The sequence below is a fragment of the Narcine bancroftii genome, chromosome 7 (genome assembly GCF_036971445.1).
Source record: "Narcine bancroftii isolate sNarBan1 chromosome 7, sNarBan1.hap1, whole genome shotgun sequence".
Taxonomy (NCBI): domain Eukaryota; kingdom Metazoa; phylum Chordata; class Chondrichthyes; order Torpediniformes; family Narcinidae; genus Narcine; species Narcine bancroftii.
In genome coordinates, this window is record NC_091475.1 from 89,859,187 (window position 1) to 89,885,185 (window position 25,999).

At 41.9% G+C, this 25,999-nt stretch overlaps 1 protein-coding gene across 2 annotated transcripts in view; it reads left to right on the top strand.

Moving 5' to 3' along the window:
* LOC138739109 (protocadherin-9) overlaps positions 1-25,999 on the top strand; it is an 852,748-nt gene that overhangs the window by 637,748 nt on the left and 189,001 nt on the right. The gene's annotated exons all lie outside the window — the stretch shown is intronic.

Genomic DNA, 25,999 nt, shown 5'->3' on the forward strand with positions numbered 1-25,999 from the left:
CATTGTGAAACATTCACATCTTTGCATCACAAAGACAGCTGTGCCTTTTAAGAATAACATTCTCTTGGAATAAGAAGTAGCTTAGCAACTCCTGTCAAATTTGACGACATGATCAGAAGCACTTATCGACGCCTCTGTTGGTGACATCTCCAAGAGCATCAGAAATCTTGGTGGCTGTTCTTTCCTTGAAATTCGTAGAGCTATCGGGTCAGGTGGACACTAATTGAGCATGCAACTCATTACCCATTAGAATTCTTGGCTCCTTGGGTGATCCTTCAGATCGGTCAGAAGGTGCACATCAAGTTCTGAATTATGACTTGACATTTGGCACGCTTTCCTGTCAGAGTGAGCTCTTCTCACTGAACAGACAACAAAGGTGAAAATGAATCATTAATGGTTTATTTAGCATGCTGAATATTTGCGAAGTGAATTGTGATGCAAATCCATGATTTATCATGTTGAAAGAAGCCCAATTGTCTCAACTGAGGCATTTAAAAGAATTAATATTAATAAACGGGAGAATTTATGAAGGAAATACAAATCCATGTGGAAGCAAAACACCTTTAGGTTGATTGGAAAAGCAATAAGCTCCCTGTGTAGCGGCACAAACACTGCTCCTGCAATAACACACACACCAGACAGGTTGAGCTCAGTGAGCAGACTAGTTTATTGCAGGCTGCTGGGCCGCACTTATACTCCCAGCCCAGACCTGGCTGAGAACTGCGCTGGAGGGCGCTGACGTCACCCAGGCATCACGTGAACCCCCAGCGCGGGCTGGGAGGAAGAGAAAACCCCTGATGGTGCCATTTTCATCAGCTGCCCCGCCGCGTGGCTTACAAGCGGGGCCAGTTCGCCTGCCTAGTGGTGAGCTGCCACACCTGCATTATATAACGTGGAACTTTCCAATCCCTAATGTAGTGTTATTACATCTTCCAGTTATCTGGGAATATTAGATATCAAATCTCCACAGTGTAGTCAATATACTGATGATCTTTTAAGACCGAACCTTTCCTGAAATGTTAAACAATAATTCATTTTGAAAAAGCACTGCTAATTTTGTTTCACCAAACCTTCTTTGATCTGACCTTGTATTTGCAAATTCAGATGTGAAAGAGAATGGATCTACATATTAATAGTTTCTTATTGTTCCCCTTTCCAAATTCTGGATCATTGACTTTCAAGGGATTACTTGGGGCCTCTGTTGCAATGGGGGTAAATTTAACAGGAATTACATGCACAGTAATGATGCTTTAAATAGAAGGAAATGGCACTGGAGTATGCAGATGTTTACAATGCAAAAACAGGTCATTTGGCTCACCTGATCAACATCAGTGGATTCTCCCATCCATCTTCCCCTTTCACATTGCTAATTCCTTCCATTTAACTTTCCCTTGTGTGTCCACCTTGCCCTCAGGCCCATCTCAGCTTCTTCACCTCAGCTAACCCCTGAACGGGTGAGTTCCACATTCTCCCATTTTTTTTGAATATTTTATTTAAATTTTTCCATCCACGTAATTATATACTTTTACATGAGCAAAATTTGATTAGATTTGATATTACAATTATTACATGATGATTTAATTCCCCTTGCCCTCCCTCCCCTCTCTCTTCCACCCCCACTAAAAGACATATAATTGTAGAAATAGATATAAAATATAGTTCTATGGAAAAAAAACACTTTATTTTGGATTGCACTAAGGATTGGCTTACACATTGGGAACTTACAGTATTTATATAGCAACTTTTGGGAAGAAGATTGCTACAGGTCTTAAGAGGCTGGAAATACATTTTTGCATATTTATCCCTAAACTTTGCATAGACAGGCTCCAAATTTCTAAGAAAATGCACAGTATGTGCATTGAATCTATGCTAGCTAATAAGGGACCTGGACCTACTCTCACTTTCTAGCTCTCAATCCATTGCTCTCACTCTTCAATAAATATATTTGAATGAGGTCAGGTTAAGGGAATCTAAAACTAAAGGTTGTAGTTTTAAAGTAAGAAAGGAACGATAAAAAAGCAAACTGAGGAGCAAATTTTCCACATTGAGAATGGTGGGCACATGGAACAAGCTGCCAGAGGAAACTGTAGATGTGGTACAATTATGATGTGATGACTTTTAAAAGATATTTGGGCAGATACAGCGGTAGGAAATGTTTCATGATTTATGGGTCAAATGCAAGCAAATGGACGAGATCAAAATGAACAATTTTGTCAGCATGGACAAGATGGCCCAAAGGGGAAGTCTGGACTTAAATATTCTGGGTTTAAATCTCACCAGGGTCACCTGAAAAATTGTGATCTGTAAGGATGATTATTATTTGAATGTTCATCCATCATCGTGGCGATCCTTTGTAGTCGAGGATGATGGTCTTTGTTCTGTTGATCCATAGAGCAAAGATGCCTATGTGTGTATTGTTTAATGTGTACTTGATGTTGCACCCCAAGAAGCACATTATACTTCACAAATCAACCAATTAATTCCAATGTGGCATGGAAAGCACGACGATTGGGGTTGATGGATTTGTTGCAGCCTTTGTCTACCTTTACAGATGTTGAGTTCAGAGTGACTTTGTCTGCCTATTCCACCATTGAAGACGGTCGGATTGTTCTTTGTCAGGAACCACACCCTCAACCTTACGGCATGGGTGCCCCTACCAGGAGCATAGTTCTAGGCGGCATCACTCTCGGGATCACAGGACCACACAAGTTTCTCCACTATGACAAGGTGACAATCCACGGTGAAGTTTTCAACCACTGCATGATCAGCCCCACATATGATTTTAATTAGTTGAATTGGAGTGCACCATAGATGGACTGTGAGGAAAATAAATGCTATTGATCATTCTTTTTCAAAACCAAGAACACTTTATTTAAAAAGAAAAGTTGAAACCCTCACTCTCCTTCGGATTTGTTTTTGCAGCATATATTGGGACGGACCTTGGACACTGTATAGTTCATTTGTAATATTCTAACTTTAGCAGCATGGACTTCATAATACTCGTATGTTCACACAAATCTGATGCATTACTATATATTCTGACCTTACAGCTCATTTGCACCATAGCTTTCCAGTAGTACTGTATAGTTACGAGCCCAAAAGACCCCAAAACCCAGCAGTAATAGACATTCACCAAGATAATTAGTTATTTAAACAAAAGTTGTTTTTAATTAACTTTAAACATGAAAACAGAATCAAACTTTAACTAATCGCTATACTTAACTAACCCAAATTAACCCCCTTCTAATTCTAACCACACGTGTATGCAATGTGTGTGTAAATTTAAGAAAAGTTATTTGGTTCAAAGTTCAATCTCACTTCTTCCAAGTTCTCTGGATGCAGGCAATTCTTATACTGTGTACAGAATTTAACATGTATAAAGTTCACCAGGCTTTGGTGCTTGAAAAGTCAATGTTTACCGCTCAGGAAGGTTCTTGTAGGGTTTGCAGAGAGAGATTTGTTTTTCCAGGATTTCCACAACTGAGGTACCACCATTAGTCACCTCATTGTCTCACTGATGAAACTTACCCCCATCAAGGTTCTCCAGATGGTAAATACTTTCAGGCTACTAGAGTTCCTTTCTGTTCCACTTATTCCAAGAGAAACCTCAGACAGATAGCACTTCCAGCCATCCACTGCTCTGGAACTTTGTTTCAACAAGCTTCCTGGCTTGCACTGTTCAACTTTCAGTGTCACACACATTAGCTGAGAGAGCTTGTTGAACTTGTATTTTTTTCCTCTCTCTCCAACTGCCAATTGCCAGGAAGCCCATGGGACTCTCTCACTTGCAAAAAAAACCCCACCTTCATCAGCAAACAACAGGAGTTCTCCTCTCTTGGTCAAGCTGTTGTCTTAGATAAACAAAACCCAGGTTGACCTTTCTGTGAGCACTCTGTAGGTACTTTTAAACAGCCTATTTGAATAGACGATGGTCTATTCATTTAATGATGTCATTTCAATTAGCGCCTACTTGTGAAATATGCATAAAATTCTCCATAGTTTTTGCAATGTTCCTGAATATGAATTCTTCAGTCTTTCAAATAAGATCTGTTTTAAAATGTGTGTATGAAACCCACTAATCTTACCAAATTCCTCCCAATATTTATCCATTACAGTAGCACTGTTTGATCCATCTACTCCTCCGAATCATCTATTTTACATTTGTTGTTCTAGTGAGCAGCATACATACGGCTTACTATAAATGACATTATTTTACACAAAAACTAAGTATGACTCACACAGTATACCTTTATTAACTAATTTAATAGCAACTTAGGTGTTGTATGGTGAAACTTTATTTTAATCATTAATTGCTCAATGAGGGAAAGTCCACAAATATGCTGAATGTCTGCTTACTAATATTATGAAAAATTATTTCAAGATCCAGCTGTTTCAAGCACCGCATGCTATTAATTCACTGTTTGCATTCAGGAAGAAAATTTGTACATTTTTCCAAACCAGTTTGAATCAATAAATATTCCTCAATTAACAGATTATTTTGTTATAACCACTTTGTGCCTTTTGCTGACTGCAATTTGGTTATTGAATATGGGCATCTGTAAATAATGCCAATGTGATAGTATAGATTCTATCACCAATGTGTATATGCACAGATTGTAGTGCAGGATGAGAGTGTAGCCACGCCTACTGGCAGGTCTTAAAGGATTGCTCCTAGCCAGACCAGGTCATTCTGGACTGGTTGACCTAGATGTGATATGCTCCAGTCTTTTAGTTAATAAAAGCCTTGGTTTGGATCAACAAGTCTTTGGTTCTTTTGATGCGCTCTACGTCCCATATTTAGAGATGTATTTCATTGACTACAAAACACCTCTGTATGTCTTAATCACAGAAGACACTTTTTTTCATGGTTGGAGAAGGGAGTAATGTTTGATTTGGATTGGAGGCAGTGCACGTTGTGTGAAACTTTGAAATTCACTTCTTTGTAGCATTTGGATGTGTCCAAGGCTGAATTCAATAACTATTCGGGCATTAATGGGAATTTGGAATTAATTGAATTATTGAATACATGGAAATGGGGATAAGGATAGAAAGTGGACACACTGAAGAAATCGCCATCGATCATTTTTTTTAAAAGAGCTTTAGTCTGACTTCCTTCTGATACCCAAGTCCTTCAACTAAATACCTAGTAATAGAATGGCATTGGCATCGATGCATAAGTTGTTAAATTGAATCATAGAATGAAACACCACAGAAATGGGCCTTTTCATGCACCTTTCCATGCTGACCTGTGGTTACCAACACTGATGTCTGGGCCTGCATTAAGTCAGTATCCCTCAATACTTTTCCTTTTCAACTACCTGTCAAAATGCATTTTAGCATTGTAATTGTATTTCTTCTATCATTCCCACTGGCAGCTCCTTCTAGATAATCACCATCAACTAAGATCCCCTTTAAATGTCTTCCATCTCATGTGTGTCATCTAGTTTTAAATTTAGCTGCCTGGTGACCCATCCTATCTAAAATTTTATGAACTTCAGCCAGGTCACCACTACTGCAACCTTCACTGTCTATTGTGACCGGAACTGTCACAATACTGCAAATACAGCAAAATGTTTTATACAACTGCCACATGATGTCTCAACTTTTATAGACAATGCCACAATCATTGAAAGGAAGCACACCAAATGCTTGCTTCATTACCCCACTAAACACACATTAGTCCCGAAATTGGGCATTGACTTTATAAAGCTGTAAAGTATGTAGCACTTGTGAGAGACTGCTTTGTGATCAAATTCTGGCCAGAAAGTGTTTAACATTCTCCTCTAAGTCAGGTTATTGGTTGACTATGAATGAAGTGGTGGATGTAATTTTTACAGATTTGAATAAAAACACAAAATGAAAAGTGATTCAACATACGAAGAGATTTACATCCAACACTGGTTACCATTTAATTTCTATGTACTACTTTTGAATGTGGAAGAAACAGGAGTACCCAAAGGAATCCTGCATGGTCACAGGGCCATTCCACTCCAACAAAACCGGAGGTCAGAACTGAACCAGACAAGCAGCCCAGAACCTTTTTATTCTAAAAATATACTTTGGTCATATACAGTAAATGCAATCAAGGGATATTTTTCTATAAAATTAGTCAACCATCTATTCCATATAGCATCATTCATGTTTCTTCTTTAAACAATAATCTTGATAAACGGTTTCAGCTCAATGTCAACCATTCCTTTGTCACTCATTGATGCTATTTGACCCACCGAGTTCCTCTAGCAGAGTCTGTTGAGATACAAGTAAAGTATTTGAAAGGGAGACTAGCCCCTCTCAATTCAGTGATGATGGGAGCCTAGATTGTGGTTGAGGAGGGGGGCGGGGGGAATGTGGAAGAGAGGAAGGGAGTAAAATAAAAAGTGGGAGTTGCGCAGTGATGCAACAGGTAGTATCACCAGGTCACAGTGCCAGTGACCCAGGTTCAATCATGACCACTGGAGCTGCTTGTGTGGTCTGCATGTTCTCTTTATGACTGCATGGGTTTCCTTTGGGTGCTCTAGTTTCCTCCCAATCCCAAAGATGTGCTTTTTTTTGCTGACAGTTGAGGAACAGTGGAAGAATTCAATGGGAAGTTTCACAATACTCAATAAAAGTATATTCCAGTTAAAAGCAAGGATGAGGAGAGCCAGCCTTTGATAACTAAGGAAATAAAGGAAGGCATCAAACTAAAATATCATGCATACAGCGTCATCAAGAGTAGTGGGAAATTACATGATTAAGAAAACTTTTTAAAAAAGTCAAAGAACTACTAAACAAGTAATTAAAAAATATGGAAGCACTATTATGAAAATAAACTAGAATTAAATGTAAAACAGTTAAATGTTAATAATTATATAAAGTGGAAAAAGGTGAGGAAATTAACATATCTTCCTTGGAAGATTCCTTGGAAGAATTAATATCGGGTAATGTGGAAATGGCTGAGGCCTGAAACAACTATTTTATGTCAGTCCTCACAAACGAAGACACATCTAAGATGGCAAAGAAAGATATTAAAGTTGCAATGTGAGGTGAAGACCTCCACACAATCACTATTGTTAAAGAGATAATGCTGAGCAAACTGGTGAGTCAAAAGATAGATAGGTTTCTTGATTCTGATGGAATGCATCCCAGGGTATTATTAGTGGTTGTCCTTCGGTTCGAAGAAGATACATTGTGCAGTTCGTCTGTGGACACAAAGGTGACTTTGCACTCTCAGTATGGGACTTTGTAGCACAATGGGGGCACTGGAAGTCCATTTTTGTGATAACTGTGACTGCTGCTTTGTGACACTTTTCACGGTATTCCATCCATTTTTTTTTTGGGTGCGCCTGTCTTTGAAACTGGAATAGTCTTCAAAGCCCAGGGCTCACCAGTGGGATCTGTAAGCAGCCACAGCTTCTAGTTCTCTTGGCTGGATGCCACAGATGCATTGGATTTCCTTCACACCGTCTTTATAGTGCTTGTGTGGATGATCTTGAGGTCTCTTTCCTGTCTTCAGTTCAATAGAGAGCAGCTGGGGAGATATATGGTGGTCATCCATTCTGATGACATGCCTCACCTACCGCATCTGGGCTCTGATGATCAGGGACTCAATGCTGGTGGACTTTGCACAACCCACCCAAGACCTCCAGGTTGGAGAGATGGTCTTGACAACAGAAGCCGAGGATAGAATGGAGGGTACACATGTGGAATTTCTCCAGTTGTTTGATGCGAGTCCAGGTCTCTTGTCCATATAGGAGAGAAGGGATGATCACAGCTCTGTAAACTTTCAACTTTGTGGAGATGTAGACATTGTGTTGATTGAGTGCTCTGATATGCAGCCTCCCCAGACCCTGGCTGGCCTTGGGTCTTTGGACAAATAAATCGATTCCAAGATCACCATCACTCGAGATGATGCTCCCCAAGTATGAGCCTGTTCACCTTTTTCAGGTGGGTGTTGTCAACAGTGATTTTTGGTTCTTTGATGGTGTTGGTGTTTGGTACGGACTGATGGAATACTTTAGTCTTGTTCAGGTTGATGGTCAGGCCAAAAAACATTGCAGTGTCTGAGAATTTGTTCAGCATTAACTGTAGATCACTATCTTTAGGCTTTTTCAAGAGCATTCTCTGCTTAGAATGCGCCTGAAGAAGCAGAAGTGGCCCTTTAAATTGCCATTCAGGTGGCAGCATTTAAAGCGCATCGCTGGCCACCTGAAGGACACTGCTGCACAGGATGTGGTTCTGAGCAAACTCCAGTTCCTGCCCAGTGACAGCTGTGATCAGCAGCCTAACCCTTTAACATCCGCTTTCAGCCAACTGCATTCAGGGCTGGGGGTGCCACTGAGCTGAGCTGTTGATTATCCATCTTGGAGGAGGGTTACGTAGCTTGCCTCAAGAGTGCCTGCTGCACATTCAGGTGGCCTCAAAACAGCTGCATATTGCCTAAACGGAATAAACCCAGGAACGTGGGAGGAAAGCAGAAGACCCAGAGGGAATCATGCACGACCAGCACTGCAGGTTGGGATTGAATGCAGGTCTCTCTCTGGAATAATTTTCCAGAATGCTGTGCTCACTTTGGAATCAGAATCAGGTTTACTGTCATGTACGTGCGTCACAAAAATTGTTGCTTTGGAGCAGCAGTATTGTTCATCATAGATGCAAAAAATGCTATAAATTATGGTTCTGTTAAAACAATATTTAAACCTAAATAATCAGTGCAAAAAAATAGAAAAACGTGAGGTAGTGTGTCTATAGGTTCATTGTCCATTCAAAGTCTGATGGCAGAGGAGATGTTTTTCCTGATGGGCATGGCCTGGATGGTGAGGGTCCTTGATGATGTATAGATTGATTGATAGAGAGATAGCAATTCAGCAGTTTCTAATGCATGGAGAAAGGCCGGCAGCACAATGAATAGAGCCACTGCCCAACTCATGTCAGTGAAGTGGTTCCAATCTGACCTCAGGTCCGACCCTATGGTTTTCCTTCGGTGTTGTGGTTTCCTTCTGCATCCCAAAAATGTGCAGGTTGTTGGGTTAATTGATTACTGTAAATTATCTCGAGTATGTCAGAGAGTGGGCACATCCAATGGGAGTCGGTCAGAATGCGGGGAGAATAAAATGGGATTTGTTTCATATCTGTGTGCTTGATGGGCAGCACAGATGTGATGAACCGAATAGCCTTTTTCTGTGCAGTATCTCTCTAAGGTGCCTGACACTGCTGGATTGTACTTTCCGATCTCTGAGGAGAAATCCATTATGGCTTTGTGACAAATCACTTTGGAAAGCAATTTGCTGTCTGAACCTTGCAGCGGAAATGAAACCAAATAAATAAATAATTCAGATAGGGATTTGCAGACAGCTTTAGATCAAGTTGCATCTCCCTCCTCCCTATTAATGTATTTATAACATCTATACCTTGATCAACATTGGAAATTCCTGGTGGTACCAGAAAAGGGAAACACCATAGTTTACTTTAAATATTAATTAGGCACTTTCCTGCATACCCCAGTGAATTAATGCAAGGCCTAAAGCATAATTTTACATCAACTGAACTGTGATTGCATTAAAAGTAAACCAACCCACAGTTTCCATGGAAACCAGTCAATAAGACAACAGTGTATAATGTGCATTCTTAGGAGAAGATAGTTCAGAAGATAAGTGGACAAGAATATTAATTGTTCTAAGCTTCAGTATTTAATAGTTGCTTCATTGCTTTGGGATAAATGAATTGTAAAAGCCACCTATTTCAAGCTCTGCAGCCTTCTTCGTGGTTTAGCCCACCTGCCTTTGATGCCCCAGTTCTCTCTGCATTCTGGTCCCTTTTCTCAATCTCTCTCCGTCTTGGAGACAAATTCTCGACAGACATTTTCTAGAAACCTATCAAATCTGACAGCTACCTCGACTGCACGCATCTACTCCCACGACGAGACCTTCCATGCAAGATCATCTGAGATGTCCTCCTTCAAAAAAGTGGCTTCCCCTCTGCTATCATTAACTTGGCCCTCACCTGCATATCCTTCCTTTCCCACACATCTCTCCTGGTCTCAAGGACAAGATTCCCTTTGTGCTCACCTTCCACCCCACCAACCTCTGCAAACAACAGATCACCCCCCCCCCCCGCCATTTCTACACCTATTATGTGATCCCACCATCAGTGAATCTCCACCTTCTACAGGATCCACTCTCTCTCTGATCCCCTCATCCATTCTTCTTTTCCCATCAATCCCTGTGATTTCAAGAAATCTCTCCACTTGTGACCATGCCTGTCCATCACTACCATTCAGGGCCCTAAACAGTCCTTCCAAGTAAGCAACACTTTGTGAATCTGCAGGAGCCATCTAGTGCTTCTAATGTTCCCATTGTGGTTTCCTTTACATTGGAGGGACTAGATGCAGACTGAGGGATTGCTTCTTTGAGCACCTTTGCCCTGTTGCAATAGTGGGGATCTGCCAGTGGTGACTCATTTCAATATCTCACCCTATTCCCATGCTGACATATCTGTCCATAGTTTCATGCACCGCCAGACTAAGACTACATGAAAATTGGAGAAACAGCACCTTGTATTCCATCTGGGCACCATCCCACCAGATGACATTAACATTCACTTCTCCTGCTTCCGTTAGCCTCTCCCCTCTCCTTACAGTCTTACCCCTTCCCCTATCCCTATATCTACCTTTTCCAGCTATGTTTTTGTCTCTTTCCCTTTCCCTCTGTGTTGTTTCCTCCAGTTCTATGTTCAGAGCCACCCTCTCCCCTGATCAATTCTCACTTCTCCTTCCTATCCTTCAGTTATCACCTTTTGCCTGTTGGCCTGTGCTCCTCCACCAACCCTTTCGTTCCTCCTCTCCCAATATGTTTATATTCAAGTTCCTGTCTTCTTTTTGTTCTGTTATGGGCCCTGAAAACCCCCAAAACACAACAGCAATAGAAATTCGCCAAGACAATTGGTTATTTACACAAAAGTTACTTTTAATATTCTTTAAACATAAAACACAGGATGAAACTTTAACTTTTTACTATTATTTTAACTTAACCCCCTTCTAATTCTAAGCGCATGTGTATGCAATGTGTATAAGTTCAGAAAAATTATTTGATTCACAGTCCAATCTCACTTCTCACTCTTCCAAGTGTCAGGCAATTCTTATACAGTGCACAGAACTTAACATTTATGAATTTTCACCAAGCTCTGGTGCTTAAAGGTAATTGGTTACTGCTCAGTAAGGTTCTTGTTGGTTTCAGAGATAGATTTGCTCCTTGTTGGACAAACTGATTCCCTCCGATCAGCCACTTCAATGACTTGCCAAAGAAACTTGCCCCATCAGGGTTTCCTTCTTCTGCAGGTCACCACAGAGTTCCTTTTGTTTCCCTTATTTCAGGTGAAACACTCTAGCCAGCCATTTCCTCTTTTATGGACCACAAGGGTTTTCAAGAGGATGAACTCAGAACTCACAACCTGTCTTCAAAATGGGGGTTCAACAAGCTGCCAGCTTGCCATGACTGCAGAAAAAATCTCTCTCTCTCCTTGAAAAACCACATGACCTTGGAACAGCAAACTGCAACCAGACAGATCGCGACACCGGACCCAATCCGTTCATCTGTTGCTTTCAAAGGAATAATCCATTATTTCACAGCATGTCCAATTGACACCTACTTGTGAAGTCTCCACAGGCATTCTTCTAAGTTTTTGCAAAGGCACCCAGAGCCTGGACTGTCTAGCTTGAGCAGAGCTCTGGCATTTTAAATGAGATCTGTTTTGTGAAGTGTTTGGTTGTGACATACAGTACCCCCATAATCTATCTCCTTCAAAAATGTATCTATATTCAATATAAAATATTATATAATCTGTCATAGTTCATAACTTGAAGGGATCAGGCTTGAAATGTTGGTTATATATCTTTACCTCATATGGATGATGCAAGCATTTTTGAGTTTTTAATTGGGAAGCATAGGGCAGTGATCCCAATGTCAGCTGTGAACAAATTATTGCAGTCCATTACTTTGAACAATGACACACAAACTTTACAACATGCGCAACACAATGGCACAGCGAGTCTCTGGTTCAATCCTGATCTCTGGTGATTTCCTCTGGGTAATCTGGATTCCTCCCACAACCCAATGGCATGCAGATTAATTGATGAATTTTGGTGTGGGATTGTCTGTGACGGGAATGGTGGGAGAGGGAAGAAGAAGGAGTGTTGGGGAGAATGAGGATGTGGGAGAATGAAAAATGTGATTTATGTAGAATTAGTGGAAAATGGTTGGTGTGGACTCCATGAGCAAGGGAGGCTTTTCCTTTGATGTATCCCCCTCTGATTCGATATTTGCACAGCTCTAAAGGAAAGATTCTAACAAGACAAATGAAGTGAAAAACCAATCATGTGGTTATTTAAAAGGGATTTGACAAGGAATTGCATTAAAATGGGTCATTACATAAAAGGGCTCACAAGTTGAAACTGACCACCTGAAGAAAACAGAATAGAAATCAACAGCAATACACAGAAGTGTTGGATAAATTCAACTTACTAGAGCTGCTATAAACTCTTTTACATCTTTAAAAAGTAATGTGTAACCAACGTTTAGGACCTGAGCCCTTTGTCAAGCTATGAGCAAAATGGATGCCAACAACCCAATCAAATCTGTCTGTAAGGTGTTTGTAAATCCTCCTAGTGTCTGCATGAGTGCTCCAGTTTCTTCTCACCTTTTAAAAACATACAGGGATTGTAGGTTATTTGAGTGCCAAATACTCGTGGGCCAGAAATGCCTGTTACCATGATGCATGTCTAATAGAATTTAAAACTGCAGGCAAGAGCCTGATTAAAATGATTGGGAGAACAGGGAGAAGAGGAGGGAAGAAGGGCCAGGGGGAGGAATACAGGCTAACAAGTAAAAGGTCAGAAGTGAATCCTAGTGGGAGAGTAGAAGACAATTAATTTGAGGTGATGGGAGGTGACTCGCTCACTGAAAGGAGGGAGAGGAAGGGGTGGGAGCTAGAAGGATAAGTAAAGGCTTGGAGTTGGGGGAGGGGTGGCATTCAATGGAAATGGGAGAAGCCGAATTGGAGATAAATGGTAGCCTATGTGTCAAGCCTGGGCCCTTCATCATTGTATTACACTCAATTGAGCAACTGCAGATTTTCTTGGAGGTATCAGCAGGCTGCCTTACATGTTGTTCCACCCATTTGGAGTAGCAATGATTATCAGCTGTTCCCAATTTATATCAGAAACTGAAGGAAACAGCTCCAGGTCACAATGAGGCCATAAACGGATGCAGATAGATAAAGGAGGTGTACAAGAGATGTTGGGTAAGAATGAGTGAGGATATGCACTTGGTAAGATTAATGGAAAACAGAATGCATTGTTTTAAGTTGAGCAAGAACTGGAGATGTTTGTATTCAGAGATCTTGGTGGACAGATGCTTTGGTGCACTTGTCTATGAGATGCATGCAGATCAGAAAACCAAATGGAATGTTTGGCCCTGTTAAAAGTAGAATGGAGTATGCAAATAAAAGAAATAATGGTGAGATTTTACAGAGCTTGTCTGAGATTAATTTGAGGCATAATGAGAAAATATCCTCTTCATTCCTGGAAAACCATGTACATATGCTCACTAGATTGATTCCTGGGATAAAAAGGGGATGCTTCATGAATAAAGCTCTTTATTCATTTGAGTTTAGAAGACTGAGAGATGACCTCACTGAGATATACAGGATTGTTAGAGAGAAAAACACAAACAACTGGAGGAACTCCGAGTAAAGCAACATCTGTCAAGGGAGAGGAAGGTTGATGTTTTGGGCCAACCATCTGTCTGCCTCCACAGATGCTGCCTGACCCTTTGGGTTCCTCCACCAGTTTGTCTTGTGCCCAGAAAACAGAACATGCAGTCTCTTGTGTCTCCAAGATTCAGAGTTGATAAGGTGGATACCGGGAACCAGGAGCAAAGTTTCAGAATAAATGTGAGCAATTAAGGGATTGGAAGAGAAGTTTCTTTGTAGAGCAGGTTATAAATCTCTGGAATGTGGGCCAATAATTGAGTGTATCCAGGTGTGAGATCAGAAGATTCAACCACCTGCAGTAAATCAATGGAAATGGAGAGTAAATGACAAGATGAACAGAGAGCAAATGATCCATCATGATCTTATTGAAGGCAGAACAGGTTTACTTTATTTGTTTCTATGCGATGAGTTTACCTATGTGCCCATTCACCTATAATCCCTCTACTTACCTACCTACATGAATTGATCATTAAGCAGCAACCTAATTTTCAGATTTTCATCCTTGTATGCACCTTCATGACTGAGTAGAGAGCTTAGCACATGCATCAAAATATATCTTGCATGTTTCACACAGGATGATAAAATATATATTTTTTTAATGTACAGTATATACTTGTGTAATCATTAATTTTTTTCGACCATTTTTTGGGGACAATAACTGGGGGGGGTGGTGGTCAAATCATTCACAAGTAAAACATGTGTCATTCAAGGCATCTGGAGCTCAGATGGCCAAGAGCAGGTGGCAAGTCTGTCTCCACAGATTCGGGAGGTTAGATGGGTAGGCAGCTGGTCAAGGATCCACCATCAGAAGCTCAGATGGGTGGGCCATCGTGACGTCAGGAGCTCGGATGTCGGGCGGCCAGGGCGTCGTAGGTTTAGCTGGGATGGCACCCAGGGCAAGGATCTGTGGTCGAGAGCTCAGATGGGCAGGCTTCAGGTGTGTCCTGAGCTCCGATGGGTGGACAGCTGGGGCAAGGGTCTGCTCTCGGGTCTTTGGAACCTACAGCAGGCAAGTGGCTGGGGCATCAGAAGTTTGGGTGGGTGGCCGAGGTGAGGGTCCACTGACGTGGGATCAAGAACTTAGATGGATGAGTGATTGGAGACAAAAATAGGAGGGTTGAATTTTACATGGGTCATTATAAAAACACCCAATTTGGGACTAGAAAAGGGGGATTGGGTATTAGACACCAATGATTACATGAGTATTTACAATAAGTGTAAATGATCCAGAGAATGCTAAAGTTTGATGAATTCAATGCATGATTTAATGATGCAGAATATCAGATAGAATTGGAAATAAAAATTTGTTTTCCTCCCCAGAACATGTGCATAAAACAATGTTCAGTATGAAGGACATGTTTTATTTTGGTAACTGGAAATGCGTAGAAATGTGGTCAAAGAGTTTGGTTGGTTTGAGAAGCCAGAGAGCAAATATCTATTCCATAATGTGATGACAGTAAAAACAATTGTAATGGTTGCATATATATGGCTGCTTTCACAACATCCGAGAATCTTTTTGGAGTTAATTAAGTTTGACCTGTTGCTGCAGAGAAAACATGTCAGACAATGTTCTCAATACAGTTTCTCACCAATAGCAAAATAATAATGACAAGATTGTACTGATGATCAAGCATGAATTCTCCTTGGGATTGTGTCTTGAGATCTTCCATGTCCCTCCTAGAAGGCAGATATTATAGAATCCTAGTAAATGTATGGTAAGTTGCTCTTTCTGCCCATTGTTCTACTGCCGTCTAATGACTGATGTAATTCAGAATCCAGCACTCGATCTGGAGTTCTGCAAGCCTCTTCACGTACACAGCCAAGTGGTGTTAAAATGTGATCAGGATTTCTCCCTCTACCACTCTTCTTGACAGTGAGCTCAAGACCCCTAACATATTTTAGAATCAGCCTAAAGTCTATGCCCCCTCCTGATTTTTTTGCCAATCTGTTAAGAGAAAACATTGTTCTTATTCACTTTGCTACCTTCAGCCACTCTTAATTTTTACACGTTATTTGTCTCTTTTGGCCTCCACTGTTCCAAAAGAAACAGCCCCAGTTTATTCATTCTTTCCTCAGAAATTAAGTATCCTATTCATTCTTTCCAGTCACCTCATAATTGTATGCACCATATCGAAGCCTCCTGTCAGCCCTTGATTATCCATTTTTCATTATGAAATTCTAGTCCTGTCAATACCTTTATAAATCTCAGTATCCTCCCCAGTTCAATCGCAACTTTCCCCATACAATGGGGTGACTAGAACTGTACTGTACATTACTGTTTCCTGTCTAGTTTTTGCACAGTTCTTGCATCATTTTTCCTGCTTTAATATTCTGTCTTGACTAACAAATGAAAGCTGAAATGCATGATATTTCAACAACCTTGTATGTTCTTCCACATTTAAAGATGTAGGGAGATCACCTCCAAGTTCCCTTTGTCCTTTCATACCACTCAGCATTTTCTCCACATATAGTATATTGCCATTTGTACCTTACCTCACTATTTTCTATATTCAACTCCATTTGTTGAGCTTTTCCCCCTACTACCTAACCCATTTTTATCTTCCTGCAGTCCAAATCTTTCTTACTCAAATCAACCATGCTGTCAATTTTTGTATCATATTAATTTCTCAAAATTTTGGTTTAAATCATTAACACATATTCAAGATTCAAAATCCTTTATTGTCATATAAAAACTTTAGTCTGCCTTAAGGCTGACAAAGATTCGCCATCAGCAGAAATTACTCGGTGCCGGTGACAGTCAGAGAAAGAGAAGCAAAATAGAGTCCCCCCTAGAGTCAGAGAGTCCATGGATTCACCTCTAGCACTCCAGCAGTCACACAGAGTTCGGTCCAAAATCTTAGGCAACATGAGTTCCAGAGCCAAACATCCAATAAGATCTGGAAGCCTTCATCACACTTGACACTCTCTGGCATCCCAGTTCCAATAACTGATACCCTTTCACCCAGGCTCAAGCCAATCTCCAGCAGTCTGCAGCCTGGTGTGAGTCCTTTGACTGCAGTCATCAGCAGGCCTGCATGGGTTCCTCGTCTTGAGTCACAAACAGCCCACCACTTGTGTTTTCTTCAGCCGCAAAGCCCCTCACTGGTTCTCCGGGATAGTCACTCCTGTAGTGTTGCCTCCTCTTCTCATTCTCAAACGGGGGGAGGGGTGGACTCTGTTATTAGTGAAACACCAAAGCCTGCAGACACTGTGAATGTAGTAAAAACACAGCAAAATGCTGGAGGAACACAGCTGGTCTTTTCAGCATCTATTGGAGGCAGGGATATATTGCTGACATTTCAGACCAGAGTCCTTCTTCAAGGAATAAGCCAGAAGAGGAAATCTAAGAAAATCTCAGAATCCAAACAATGCTGGCTGGAGAAAGAATCCAGACCAACAAAAGGTATTAATTAAATATGATAAATTCTCATGTTTTCCCTTATCATGTTTCTACAAAAGGAGACAAATGGGGATAGGGAGAGGTGAAGAGAGAGGTTGGGTGTCAATATTAATTTCATTCAGTTGGAGGGTCCCAGTCGGAAGATGAGGTGTTGTTCCTCAAATTTGCGAGTGGTCTCAGTCTGGCAGTGCATAAGACCATGGACAGACATGTCAGCAAGGGAATGGGATGGAGAATTGAAATGGGTGGCCACTGGGAGATTCTTGCTTTTGGAGCAGAGATAGCCAAGGTGCTCAATAGGGCCATTTTCCAGTCTGAGTCCAGTCTCTGTGATGTAGAGGAGACCAAAACAGGAGCACTGAATGCAGTAGAAAACCCCTGCAGATTCACAAGTGAAATATTTTCACTTGGAAGGACCGTTTGGGGGCCCAAATGGTGGTGAGGGAGGAGGAGAGGACACAAGTGGAGCATCTTGTGTGGTCATAAGGGTAGGTCCCAAGAAGATGATTGGTGGGAGGGAGGAGTGGACAAGGGAGTCGCAGAGGGAGCAATCACTGTAGAAGGTAGAGAGAGGAATATGTGTCTGATGGTGAGATAACTAATAGGTGATGGAAATGGCAGAGGAGGATGTGTTGAATGTGGGGGATGATGGGGTAATAGGTGAGGGCAAAAGGAATCCTATCCTTGTTGTGCTTGGGGACGGAGGGGCCAGGGCAGGTGTGTGAGTAATGGAAGATATGTAGGTGACCGCCAAGTTGATGTTGATGGAGAAAAAGCCACGTTGTTTGAAGAAGGACATCTCTGATGATCTGGCATGGAAGTCCTCATCCTGGGCGCAGGTGCGATAGAGATGGAGGAATTGAGAGAATGGAATGGATTCTTTATGGGGACAGGGTGTGAAGAGGTACAGTTGAGGTAGCTGCGGGAGTTGATAGGTTTATAGAAGATGACTACCAAGAGTTTGCTTCCTGAGATGGAGATGGAGACAGAGAGATTGAGGAAAGAGAGAGTGTTACTAGAGATGGACAAAATGAATTTGAGGACAGGGTGGAAGTTGGCAGCAAAATGGATGAAGTCAACAAACTCATCTTAGGTACATGAGGCAGCACCAAAGTAATCATTGATGTAGCAGAGGAAATATTGAGGGGCCTTGCCTGTGTAGGCTTGTGTCATGGATTGATCTCTGCCAAACCACTGCTTCCCTGGATTTCACACTCTCCTTGAGACTGCTGCCGAACGCAAGCTCCACCACCTTGGGCCCAGACACTGTAATCACAGGATTTTAAAATCAACTACCGTTGGCTCCTTTAACAAACCATTTGAAGCCTGTATGGACTGGTCAGTAAAACCCTGTGGAGGAGTGCTATGTCTCCTCCCCCTGCTCTCTGCAGGTCTATAGTGGCAGAACTGCCATTTTTGTCATATTAGATAATACAAGGATCTGAGGACTGAGCCACCTTAATCCAATCTCTCTCTCTTTCCTCTTGCATGAACCACAAGGGCTTTGACCAGGCCATCTTCAAAAAGGGGAAATTCTATAAGCTTGCTAGCTTGTCCTGTTCCAATTCTAACTGCTGTCTGCTGGCTGTAACACTGTACAAGTGATCTCTGTGTGTGTCTCTCTCTCTGCTTGCAAAACCACATCTTCTCCAGTCAGAAGTGGCTCCAACATGCTGTTTCATCTTTTACCTTTTGTAAACAACAATCCATCAGTGAAGTCTCTTGAGCACTCGCCAAACTCTTGCAAAAGCTGTGGAGCCGATATGTCTAGCATTAGCAGAGCTCCAGTATTTCAAATAAGATCTGTTTTAAAGTGTTTGAATGTGACCTACTCTAACAAACTTTTCCCAATTAATCTCCAAAAAACATATCTATATACTCTGTCACACCTTTCATAAAAATGGGGAAAAACTAAACAATCAAACATATTTTAAATTTCATGGAAATTATAACATTTATGTTAAGTTCAATATAAATTTTAGTTGAGAATGTTATGACAATGCAGCGCTGACCAATTGAAACAATGCTTCACCATTGTAAATACAGTGGTAACTAAGAGTGTGGCAGTTTTGCTTCTATGAGGGCATGGGCTCAAAGATTTAACTTCTTTGAATCTTGAATGATTCTCCCAGCAAAGTGCTGATGGAATGCATCACCGCTGGAGATGGAGTCATTCAGTTGAGACTTTAAACCAAAGTGCTTCCTGTGCAGTGTAATGATCAAGCTCTATTTGTGTGATGAATCAGACAAACTGGCTTCTTCAGAATGTAGTTACAGCAAATGGATACTTTCTTTATTACCAGACTAAAAATCACAGCACATTCTCATAATAGCAAAGAGGAAATACATACTGTATTCTAAGAGAGGAAATGAATTCATTTTACAATCGTGCTCACACTCAATTTGGATGACAAATTGGATTAAGGTGGCTCAGTCCTCAATTCTTGCATTATCTAATATGACAAAAATGGCAGTTCTGCCACTATAGACCTGCAGAGAGCAGGGGGAGGAGACATAGCACTCCTCCACAGGGTTTTACTGACCAGTCCATACAGGCTTCAAATGGTTTGTTAAAGGAGCCAACGGTAGTTGATTTTAAAATCCTGTGATCACAGTGTCTGGGCCCAAGGTGGTGGAGTTTGTGTTCGGCAGCAGTCTCAAGGAGAGTGTGAATTCCAGGGAAGCAGTGGTTTGGCAGGGATCAATCCATGACACAAGCCTACACAGGCAAGGCCCCTCAATATTTCCTCTGCTAATCAATGATTACTTTGGTGCTGCCTCATGTACCTAAGATGAGTTTGTTGACTTCATTCATTTTGCTGCCAACTTCCACCCTGACCTCAAGTGGACTGGCTATCTAATGTTTCACTTGGAATAAAAGAAACCAAAAGACACTCTGTGGTGACCTGAAAGAAAGAGGTTATCATCTGGAGAACCCTGAAGGGGCAAGTACATTAATTGTGGATTTCCTGGAACAACAAACCTCTCTCTGAAAACCGACAAGAACCTTCCTAAGCAGTAACCATTTGACTTTCAAACACCAAAGCCTGGTGAATTTATAAATGTTAAATGCAGTGCACAGTATAAGAATTGCCTGCAACCAGTGAACTTGGAGGAATGAGAAGTGAGATTGGACTGTGAACCAAAGAACTTTTATGAACTTGCACGCACATTACATACACATGCGCTTAGAAGGAGAAGGGAGTTAAGTAAGTCAATAGAGATGATTTAAAGTTTGATTCTATTTTCATGTTTAAAGATAATTAAAAGCAACGTTTGTTATAAGTAGCCATTTTTCTTGGAGAATATCTATTTGGGGTCCTCTGGGCTCATAACGAAGGTCATCAGCTTGATTTGCTCAGATACTGCTTGGCTTGCTGAGTGTTTCCGTTATTAGTTTTTATTTCATATTTCCAGCAACTATGCTTTACCTTGCTTTGCAATTTGTTCATTTAAGAACATAAACATGAGCAGGCACAATTATCCATTTGCCCCTTTAGTTTGCTCTGTTGATCATCAAGATTGTGGTTAATCTTCGAGCTCAGGGGTGGCCAAACTGCAGCTTGTGTGTCACATGTATGGCTTTGGATTGGGTGATGTGTTATTCACCTGAGATGATTAGGGAACTAAAGGTAATGGAACCTTTAGGAAGTAGTGATCATAATATGATTGAGTTCAGTTTCAAATTTGAAAAGGAAAACCTACTATCAGCTGTGTCATTATTTCAAATGAAGAGAGGAATGAGAGAGGAACTGACCCAAGTTGACTGGAAAAATAGATGGAGAGACGGCAGAGCAGAATTGGATGATATTTCTACAATAAATAAAGAGTGCAGGATGGATATATTCCAAGAGAAAAGAAAATTCTGAATGGAAAAATGGCACAAATGTGGCTAATGAGATAGGTTATGGCGAAAATAAAAGCAAAAGGGAAAGCAGACAAAGAAGCAAAAATTAATGGAAAAACAGAGGTCTGGTAAACTTTTAAAAACTTGATTTATCATTTCATTCCCAATGTCCTTATGAAAGGAAGTGGGCTAATAACATACAAAAGGATACTAAAAGTTTTTTTTTGTGTTAATCGCATCGGCATTGCGGTGGCTTGGGATTCCAACTCTAGTCTTAGTACCAAACAATGGAACAAGGAAATGCAGAGCTGCGTTTCCCTGGAGAAAAAATAACTTCTAACCTGAGAAACAAATATGGTACCTTTTGTAAGATCAGGCAGCCATACATGCACTACATTGGCACATGATGGTGATTAGTTTCCCTGTTCCTTGCTGTGGCTTCCTCTCCCTCGCATTGATCCTGATCAAGGAAAGTCAGGAATGGATATGGGCCCAGAGGCTGCCCACTGAGCTGCGACAATCCCTGTCCTTTGTTATTTGTTTTCCTGGTGTTAAAGATTTGTTGTTGTTGGTTGAGGTTTGAGTGAATCGTCTTGTTTTACGTGTCGGGGTGGGGGGGGGGGGGTGGGTTGGTAGAGAGACGGACTTGTATATACAGTCATAAAGAGAATGAATACATATATATTTGAATGTGAACTGCCATTGTTTGGCTGTACAAACTTGTGTGAAAGTATAAATAAAATATTGAAAAAAATGAAGAGAAAAAGCGAGACAAAGGTAGATATAGGACTGATTGAAAGTGATGCTAGACAAATTATAATGAGTAACAGAGTGATGGCAGAGGAATTAAATGAGTATATTGTGTCAGTCTTCACTGACCTGATAGTCATATATCAGGGAATAGAATTAAGTACAGTCAGAATTAGTAGAGAGATGTGCTTACTTAGCTAAGTAGACAAAAGATTGGTGTCTCCTGGACTGGATGAGGTGCACCTACGGTTTCTGAAGGAGGTGGCTTTGGAGATTTTGGAGGTATTGGAAATGATTTTCCAGAAATAAATAAACTCTGGCATGGTTCCAGAAGATTGGATGGGCACAAATGTTGTTCCGCTCTTTAAGAAAGGTGTGAGGCTTATATGCTTATCAGTTGATAGTTGGAAAGTTATTGGAGTCGATCCTCAAGGATGAGATTATGAAATACCTCGAGATGCATGAAATGATGGGTCCAAGCCTGCATGGTTTCATGAAGGGAAGACCCTGCCTGACGAATCTATTGGAATTTTTTGAGGTAATCTCAAGTAGGGTGGACAAGGGAGAGGCTGTGGATGCTGTGTATTTGAATTTTCAAAAGGCCTTCAATAAGGTTTTGCATAAGATGAGAGCCCATGGAATTAGAGGAAAGATATAGATTGGGTGGAGCATTGGCTGATGGGCAGAAAGCAAAGGGTGGGAATAATGAGATCTTGTTCTGGTTGGTTGCCGGTTTCTACTGGCATTCTGCAGGATTTGGTGTTGGGGCCGCTTCTTTTTACAATGTATATTGATGATTTAGATTATGGATTGAATTGTTCTGTGGCTAAGCTTGCAGATGACACCAAGAAAGGTGGTGGAATAGGAAATGTTGAAGAAACTAAAAGATTGCAGAGAGACTTGGACACCTTAGGAGAGTAGGTGAAGAAATGGCAGATGAGATACAATGTTGAGAAATGTACAGTTGCACATATTGGAAGAGGAAATAAACAGGCAGATTATTATTTGGATGGGGAGAAAATTCAGAAGTTTATGTGGACTTGGGGGTCCTTGTGCAGGATAACCTAAAGATTTACCACCAGCTTGGCATTCATTTCAGGAGGAATAGTGTTTAAGAGTAAGGAGGTGTTGATGAGGCTTTATGGGGCACTGGTGAGACGTCATTTGGAGAACTGTGTGCAGCTTTGGGCCCCTTATGTAATGATGTTGGAGAGGGTACATTGACTAGGATGATATCTGGAATGCAAAGGCTAACATATGAGGAATGTCTATCAGCTCTTGGACTGTATTCATTGGAGTATAGAAGAATGAGAGGGGATCTCATAGAAATATTTGAAATGCTGAAAGCATTGGACAGAGTAGATGTGAATAAGATATTTCCCTAAGTGGGTGAATCCAGGACAAAAGGGCACAGACTTAGAATTGGAAGATAACCATTTAAAGAAGAGATGAGGAGAAATTTCTTCAGCTAGTGGGTTGTGGATTTGTGGATTTTTCTTTACCACATACAGCTGTGGATGCTGGATCATTGAGTTTAAGGAGGAGAATGATAAATATCTAATTAGTCAAGCTATCAAGGGATATTGGGAAAAGGTGGGATATTGAAAAAAGGCTGGATATTGGAACTAAATGTGAGAATGGTTTAGGTCAGGGTGAAGTTGTGGAGCAGACTTGATGGGCCCAATAGCCTACTTCTCTTCCTTTTTCTTGTGAACTCATGGAAATATGTTGGCTAAGACCGGAATTGTGTATGCTTGTGCTCACAAGAGTAGTTTTACTGGATGTGGCTTGCGATTGAAAATACTTGGTATATATACGTGCCGACCCATTTGCCGACTGAGGACTCTCACCTATACCCAAGTTGCTCACCCAGCAGAGCTCTTGACACCCTAACTGCGGACTTTCACCTAAGCTCCGGCTGTCCACCCAAACAAGCTCCCAATGCCTGGCTACACTCTCATCTGAGCTCCTGCCACCCGGCAACTCTCCCATCTGAACTCCCGATGCCCCGATTGCCCTCCCATCCAACTCCTGATGCCCCAGCTGCCCACCTATCCAAGTTCAATAGGCCCCAACCACAGATATAGGCTCCAACCACAGATATAGGCCCCGGCTACCCACCTATTTGAGCTCCTAATGCCCCGAATACAGACTCTTGCCTTGGTCCCAGCCGGCTGCCTATCCGAGTTCCCGATACCCCAAATGTGTACTTGCCTGCCCATCCGAACACCTCGTGCGTCAATCGATGCAGGTACTCAGCACAACCAAAGATAGTATTGTGTGTAATAGTCAACTGCCTAAATTTTAAAAATTGCTCCAGAAAATTTGACTATTACTCTTGATTATTGAAACTAATACAAATTAGCAGTTTTTAAAATAAACTATATATATATATATATATATATATATATATATCCGTCGCGCATGCAGCCATCTTCAGCGCAAACTCCGGGAGATCCAAAATGAGTGGTGGACTAGCCTCGCCAAACGAACACAGCTCAGCGCGGACATTGGCGACTTCAGGGGTTTCTACGGGGCTCTAAAGGCTGTGTACGGCCCCTCATCCCAAGTCCAAAGCCCGCTGCGCAGCTCAGACGGCAAAGTCCTCCTCAGCGACAAGATCTCCATCCTCAACCGATGGTCAGAACACTTCCAATCTCTTTTCAGTGCCAACCGCTCAGTCCAAGATTCCGCCCTGCTCCAGCTCCCTCAACAGCCCCTAAGGCTAGAGCTGGATGAGGTTCCCACCCTGGATGAGACATATAAGGCAATCGAACAACTGAAAAGTGGCAAAGCAGCAGGTATGGATGGAATCCCCCCAGAAGTCTGGAAGGCTGGCGGCAAAACTCTGCATGCCAAACTGCATGAGTTTTTCAAGCTTTGTTGGGACCAAGGTAAACTGCCTCAGGATCTTCGTGATGCCACCATCATCACCCTGTACAAAAACAAAGGCGAGAAATCAGACTGCTCAAACTACAGGGGAATCACGTTGCTCTCCATTGCAGGCAAAATCTTCGCTAGGATTCTACTAAATAGAATAATACCTAGTGTCGCCGAGAATATTCTCCCAGAATCACAGTGCGGCTTTCGCGCAAACAGAGGAACCACTGACATGGTCTTTGCCCTCACACAGCTCCAAGAAAAGTGCAGAGAACAAAACAAAGGACTCGACATCACCTTTGTTGACCTCACCAAAGCCTTCGACACCGTGAGCAGGAAAGGGCTTTGGCAAATACTAGAGCGCATCGGATGTCCCCCAAAGTTCCTCAACATGATTATCCAACTGCACGAAAACCAACAAGGTCGGGTCAGATACAGCAATGAGCTCTCTGAACCCTTCTCCATCAACAATGGCGTGAAGCAAGGCTGTGTTCTCGCACCAACCCTCTTTACAATCTTCTTCAGCATGATGCTGAACCAAGCCATGAAAGACCCCAACAATGAAGACGCTGTTTATATCCGGTACCGCACGGATGGCAGTCTCTTCAATCTGAGGCGCCTGCAAGCTCACACCAAGACACAAGAGAAACTTGTCCGTGAACTACTCTTTGCAGATGATGCCGCTTTAGTTGCCCATTCAGAGCCAGCTCTTCAGCGCTTGACGTCCTGCTTTGCGGAAACTGCCAAAATGTTTGGCCTGGAAGTCAGCCTGAAGAAAACTGAGGTCCTCCATCAGCCAGCTCCCCACCATGACTACCAGCCCCCCCACATCTCCATCGGGCACACAAAACTCAAAACGGTCAACCAGTTTACCTATCTCGGCTGCACCATTTCATCAGATGCAAGGATCGACAATGAGATAGACAACAGACTCGCCAAGGCAAATAGCGCCTTTGGAAGACTACACAAAAGAGTCTGGAAAAACAACCAACTGAAAAACCTCACAAAGATAAGCGTATACAGAGCCGTTGTCATACCCACACTCCTGTTCGGCTCCGAATCATGGGTCCTCTACCGGCACCACCTACGGCTCCTAGAACGCTTCCACCAGCGTTGTCTCCGCTCCATCCTCAACATCCATTGGAGCGCTTACACCCCTAACGTCGAAGTACTCGAGATGGCAGAGGTTGACAGCATCGAGTCCACGCTGCTGAAGATCCAGCTGCGCTGGATGGGTCACGTCTCCAGAATGGAGGACCATCGCCTTCCCAGGATCGTGTTATATGGCGAGCTCTCCACTAGCCACCGTGACAGAGGTGCACCAAAGAAAAGGTACAAGGACTGCCTAAAGAAATCTCTTGGTGCCTGCCACATTG